This window comes from Triticum urartu, unplaced genomic scaffold (assembly GCF_003073215.2).
Source record: "Triticum urartu cultivar G1812 unplaced genomic scaffold, Tu2.1 TuUngrouped_contig_1229, whole genome shotgun sequence".
In the NCBI taxonomy this organism is placed as follows: Eukaryota; Viridiplantae; Streptophyta; class Magnoliopsida; order Poales; family Poaceae; genus Triticum; species Triticum urartu.
The window spans coordinates 4523-10930 of NW_024111651.1; the positions used below are offsets into that span (position 1 = coordinate 4523).

A 6408-nucleotide genomic window follows, 5' to 3' on the forward strand; every position below is an offset into this window, starting at 1 on the left:
ACGTGTCAAAACCAGGGTGAGTCGGCATAAAACCGGTCAAAACCGAGACCAGGGATGAATCTTGTCCGGTTTCGGTAGTTGGGGGTGTAAGTTGTCCGGTTTTAAAGTTGAAGGACGAAATCTAGGCTTCATCAAGAGTTGAGGGACGAAAAATATACTTTTCTCCTCTGCATATGATCCCTCTCTGCAACAAGAACTTTGTTTCAGAAGCATGATTGACCATTGCAATAAGAGTTTTGTTTCAGAGACATTGACAACATTGAAACATCACAAAAGCAACATTTTTTACATGCATGCCAGCTTCTCTTTGTCAGATTATCCTTAGTAAACATCACCTCTCATTGAACATACCAATTTAATTGTACTCCCTCCGTTTCAAAATAGATGACCCAACTTTGTACTAATTTTCTAATTATGTTTTCTACGAAACACTGGTTCTGTATTGATGAAGTCCTCATATGTAGACTTAATATAAGGACATCATTAGCATTCCATCATGATTTGAATATATCTGATGTATGTGATAAGTCGACCAACATCAATCTGCACACCAAATGGAGCCACACTACCCATAAGTTGACTTCCGCTAACCAACACCTAGCCGAAACCCCTATCGCTGTTAGTGGAGGAAAATTTATCCTCCTCGGCCACCCCGACTCTAAATATACTCGGCCGCCCACCCGCAGAGTAAAAATTTTTGCCTCTCCCCACTATTAGGGAAAAGCCTAGCAATAGCGCGGGTTTTGGGTGTATCAGTAGCGCGGGCGCCCGCGCTACTGATACGGCGCCACAGCTAACTTGTAGTAGTAGCGCGTGGTATAACCCTCGCTACTGCTACTTCTGATAGTAGTAGCGTGGTTGACTTCCGACGCTACTACTACTTAGCTGTAGCGCAGGTCAGGGCCCCGCGCTACTACTAACTATTTGGGAATTAAAAAATAAATTCCATCCATGGTTGGTACTGTTGGGCGTCATCGTCCTCTCCAACCATGGCTGTTGCTGGTCCTGGAGGGGATGAAGTTGTCCATGGTGATGGTGGCTCCCCACCCAACTCATTCCCGCATCTCTCATGGCTGCTGCTGCTACAAAAGAAGAGAAAATTATTTGAATGACGAAGAGAGAGATAGAGAGGAGTAGGAGGAGGAACTCACTGGTGGCCGCCGAAGTTGGAGTCGAAGCTGCTCGTGCTCGTCCTACTCCTGCTGCCGCTCCTCCTCCTCGTCGTCCACCCCCGCATCGGAATCTACAGAGCCCGTCAAACACGCAAACCAGTCAACGAACCCGACGACGAAGCAGAGGATGCGATGCGCGCATCGCGTGGTGGGAGATAAGTCAGCGGCGCGCGTCGCTGGCAATGGCAATGGCAGTCTCCTCCTCCTCCTGGACGTGGCCGTCGTCGGCGTCGGGAGACGTCGAGGGAGAGTAGGTCACCGAATTTGGGGAAGGCGCCGAGCTGTGAGATTGGCGGCGGCGGTGGGGGGGGATGGGAATCACGGGCGGGAGGAGAAGGGGAATGCGAGAGTGTGGGAGAGAGGAGGGATTCGGCGAGGATATGGGGACTTCACCTACCTTTTACTTAGTAGTAGCGAGGGGTATAAACCCGAGCTACTACTATCAACTTAGTAGCGCGGGTTTATACCCCTCGCTACTACTATGGCATGTCCCTGGAGGGCATGGTAGAGACCGCTTAGTAGTAGCGGGGGTTAAAAACCCGCGCTACTACTATCAACTTAGTAATAGCGAGGGGTAAAAACACGCGCTACTAGTAAGTAGCAGTAGCGAGGGGTATAAACACGCGCTACTAGTAAGCGTCTGTGTATAACTTTTCCCTAGTAGTGCCCTACGCCCTTGTTGTCCCTACCCCACGCCACAGCGTCGTCGGCGTTTCCTCCTTCGATTACCAGGCACCTCCTCCGACACCCCACTGCGCAACACGAAACACGATTGCCTGATGGACGAACACGAGTGAAAACACTAGAGGAAGCAGGGACATCCTGACACTCTTCCTCCTCGTAATGTGGGGGCTATAGAAACATCGAAACGGAATCGTGTTTCATGAAGCTACTATATCAATTGTGTATGTAATTCATAGAGTGACGTTAGAAAGTAGAGCATGGAAAGAGGCAGACCTACTCAAGGCAGACATGGACCGCTTCGTACGTGAGGAGTTGCTTTTCGTAGATAGCATGGAGTTGGGGTTATGTACTTACACTATTGTAGCCGCCAACAGGGGGGTGTGGGGTTCTCGCTCCCCATCCTCTTCTTTAATATATAATTTACACACTCATGCGTATTCAAAAAAAAATTATAATTCCATTGCACAACATCATTTTCTTTGTGAGTTTTGGACGAACCTGGTTTGGTTCTTGCTCCTGATCAGCTGAATCGTGATCACTGAAACATTCTTAGGGCCTGTTTGGGTCCAAATATGTCACCAACTTATAAGTCAAAAAGTGAAAAAAGTGACTTATTTTGCCAAACAGACCCGACTTATAAGTCACCCCAACTTATAAGTCATAAGTTGCTCCACCCCAACTTAAAACTTATAAGTCACCCCCTTTTGCGTGGGTCCCACCACCTGCATGATGTTGATTGGTGTGGAAAGATGTGTCAGGTGACTTATAAGTCAGGTGACAACCAAACAGGCATGACTTATAAGTCACTAGTTTTAAGTCACCTGACTTATAAGTCGGGTGACTTAGAGGGTGTTTGTTTCCAGGGACTTATTGGTTTAGGGACTTAAAAAAGTCCTTATAAGTCCCATCTAAACCAAACAGGAGGGACTTATAGGGATTTAAAGTGGGCATTTGGGATTTATGAAATAAGACTCTCAAGGAGGGACTTATATGGACTTATATATATTTGTAATATGGTCTTATAGAGACTTATAAATCTCAGGAACCAAACAGGTAGGGACTTTTTAGGGACTTGAGACTTATAAGTTGGGACTAAAAAAAGACCTACGACTTATGAACCAAACAGGCCTTATTGAAACCAAACGGGTCCTTAGTTTTTCAGAGTTCATTGTACGTGTATTAACGAACCATGGAATTTGCAGTGCACCACTAGCTCTCACGTAAATGCACCATGTCATACAGGTGGACAACCGTATACCAAATTTAAACCCGATCACGAGTGCCTGCGCAGTGCTACAGCGAGCAGATCACGCTGAACATGGCGAGCAGAACCAGGTGGAAGCGGCGGAGGGCAGGTTGCCGTCCGCCGGCCCCGCTGAACCTCCCGTACTCGGCCGCGAACGGCATGTCGTCCACAGGGAGCGAGCAGGCGGCCGGCCCCGCCACCGCCGCGACGCCCACGGCGGACGCCTCGTCCGCGGCCATCAGCGCCCGGATCACGGCCGTGGCCGCCGCGCCGTAGCGCGTGGCGTTGCGCTGCAGCAGCCACATGAGGCCCATGAGCTGGCAGTCCCGCTCGCTCGACGCGGCCGCCTGCAGCTTCCCCGACGCCGCCGCCGCCGTCTCGCCGCCGCCGGATCCCGCCTTTATCTGCAAACATCCAAGTCTCTCATCAGCTGCCGTGCAACTGGATTGTCTACGTGAAATCCAAGATGAGCATTGCTTAAAGGTTCACTCTGCACTCCTACTTACTCCAGAGAACTAATGATTCTGCCTTAGCGGTGAAAGGACGACCGATTGAAATTTTCGGGCCCAGACGCAGTGGAAAAGGGATGCAGGCATGTTCTGCCCGAATCATTCTCCAGGCCCGCCCTACGCGACAGGCCCGGACTTGAGATCTGATCATTTCGTGCGGTGCCACTCGCGGCCAATAATGCCGCGCACACCGAACCTTAGACCAGCAAAGATGGGGCCAGATTGTGTAATTGGTGTCCATGAATGAGTACCATGGCTTCCATTTAACGCCTTGTCTAAAATCTTAGCTGACCGTACTGCAATCATGCCTAGTGGCCTCCGTGTCTGTGCACACAGTACGCTAATAGTATGCGATGGAATGATCAAGTTGCTCAGGGAGTGTGCTCTACGCTTCACTTCAGCACTGCGCGCATTTGCAGCTTTGCAGATCAAGATTGCAATATGAGCAGTCATAAGGCGCCATTAACAGTTAAAATGGTTATGTTTACGCTTTACGGGGCTTGTTGCAGAGTAGGTTGACAGGCATTGCTGCATTTGATCTCACCGTGGAAAGGGCACGGAGGCACTTGGAGCAGCCGGGGACGCCGGGCCGCTCGCAGTCCCTCCTCAGCCTCCTCGCCGCCGCGTCCGCCGGGACCCACTGGCCGGCACCCGTCGGCTGGGCCCCGCACGTCAGCCGCCTCAGCCTCACCCCGCAGTAGCAGAAGGCCACGTCGCACGTCCCGTTGGCGCCCGGCGGGCGCGGCAGCGCCGCCCCCTCGGACCGCAGCGCGCGGTCCGCGGCGCCCGCGCACGCCTCCGAGTCGTCCGGAGGCACCGGCAAGTCCACGGGCGCCGCCGACGCCGGCCGCGCCGGCCTCGCGGCGAGCGCGGTGGGCGCGTAGGCGGCGAACAGCCACGCGGCCAGCGCGGGGCAGCACCGCAGCCTCGACGGCAGCGCGCCGTCGGCGTCGCAGGAGGACAGCACGGCCGGGAGGAGCCGCGGGGACGGGTCGAGCGGGCACGTGGAGGAGGCCCCCGACACGGCGTCTGACTGCTCCGGGAACGCCGGGATCGTGGCGGAGCCGGGCTGCGCCGGCGTGGCCGAGGGCATGAACAGGCCCGCGGTCGAGCGGCGCCGGATCCGGCAATGCCGAGGCGGCGCAGTGGGCCGGCGAGAGCAGCAAGAACCCGGGGCCCCCCCGCCGCGTTGAGGAGGAGGAGAGAGCGGTGAAGCGGATGCATCTCTCACTCTCACGGCGCGCGTGCGCAGGTTCACGCGCGCGGTGGTTTCCTTGGTTGGCTTGAGAGAGTGGCAGCTGCAGTGGCCGAGTGAGAGCGTGGCGGGTGATCACTGAGCGATCGATCGATCGGAGATGGGAGGGGACTCTATGGGTGGCATGATGAGGGGGCGCTTTGCGCAACTTTGCTGTTTTTGGCGCCAGAGGATGCATGATGGGATGGTTCTTATAATGGCCTTCTTGTAGATGAGGTGAGGGGAAACCAACTGCAGCCTTTCGCAAAGCTCCTTTTATCTACGGCTTATTTGAGCATTTTACAGTGAGGTGGTTCTTTTTGTTTTGTCAAGCAAGGTCATTCATGCTTTGTTTAGAGCAAATGATTTACTATGTGGTTTGAAGGTCACTACCGTTCAGCTATCTAGGCATTTCAATCCATCATAGGAAACTAACTAAGAAGGAGTGGAAGTGTATCGAGGATCAATTCGAAAGAAACTAAGTTGTTGGAAGGGTAAGCTTATGTCCTATGGAGGAAGGCTAGTATTGATCAATTCGGTGCTTACGAGTATGCCAATGTTCCTTCTTTCTTTCTTTAAGGTGCCTAAAGAGGTACGTAAGAGACTAGACTTCTATCGATCCCGTTTTTTCGGGCAGTCTGACGAGGTTAAGACAAAGTATCGTCTGGCAAGATGGGATTTTACTTGTCAACCAAAAGAACAGGGGAGTCCTGGGATCGAGAACCTCAAGATTGAAAACAAATGCCTACTGAGCAAACGGCTCTATAGGTTATCACAGGAATCCGAGGGTATGTGGGCACAAATCCTAAGAAATAAATACTTGCACTCTAAAACTCTCGCTCAGGTGACCGTAAGACCTAATGATTCACCGTTTTGGAAGGGTCTCATGAGAGTGAAAGAAACTTTCTTCCATAGGGTGAAATTCATTGTTGGCGACGAAACAACAACAAGATTTTGGAAGGATACTTGGTTAGGAGACACACCGCTAGCTATCCAATATCCTTCCCTGTATCATATTGCTCAACGTAAGGATGATTACGTAGCCATGATTTTGCAGACGGTACCTTTGAATATCCAGTTCAGTAGGTCCCTGGTAAGGGAACGATGGAATTCCTGGTTACACCTAGTGAGGAGGTTGATGAATGTTCAACTCTTATATCAGGGAGATACATCGAACTGAAAGTTAACGAGTAATGAAGTGTTTATGATTAAATCGATGTACTTAAATCTCATTAATTTTGGCCCAATCCCAAGATCGTTAGACATTTGGAAAATTAAGGTTCTCTTGCGTATTAAATTTTTTAATTGGTTTGTTCACAAGTAAGTAATCCTTACCAAAGATAACTTAATCAAGCGGCGATGGGTAGGTAGTTCACGATGTTGCTTTTGTGTTCATGATGAAACAATTCAACACCTATTTCTTGATTGCCCTCTCGCGAAGTTACTTTGCATGTCTGTCCATATAGCCTTTAATATTACTCCTTCTGTTAGCATTGACGCGTTGTTTGGGACGTGGCTAAATAGACTGCTTGTTCATATTGCGTCAAGTATTCGGATCGGAAT

At 51.0% G+C, this 6408-nt stretch overlaps 1 pseudogene; it reads right to left on the minus strand.

Moving 5' to 3' along the window:
* Positions 1-2988: 2988 nt before the first annotated feature.
* LOC125526648 lies at positions 2989-4980 on the minus strand (annotated as a pseudogene).
* Between the last annotated feature and the right edge of the window lie 1428 nt (positions 4981-6408).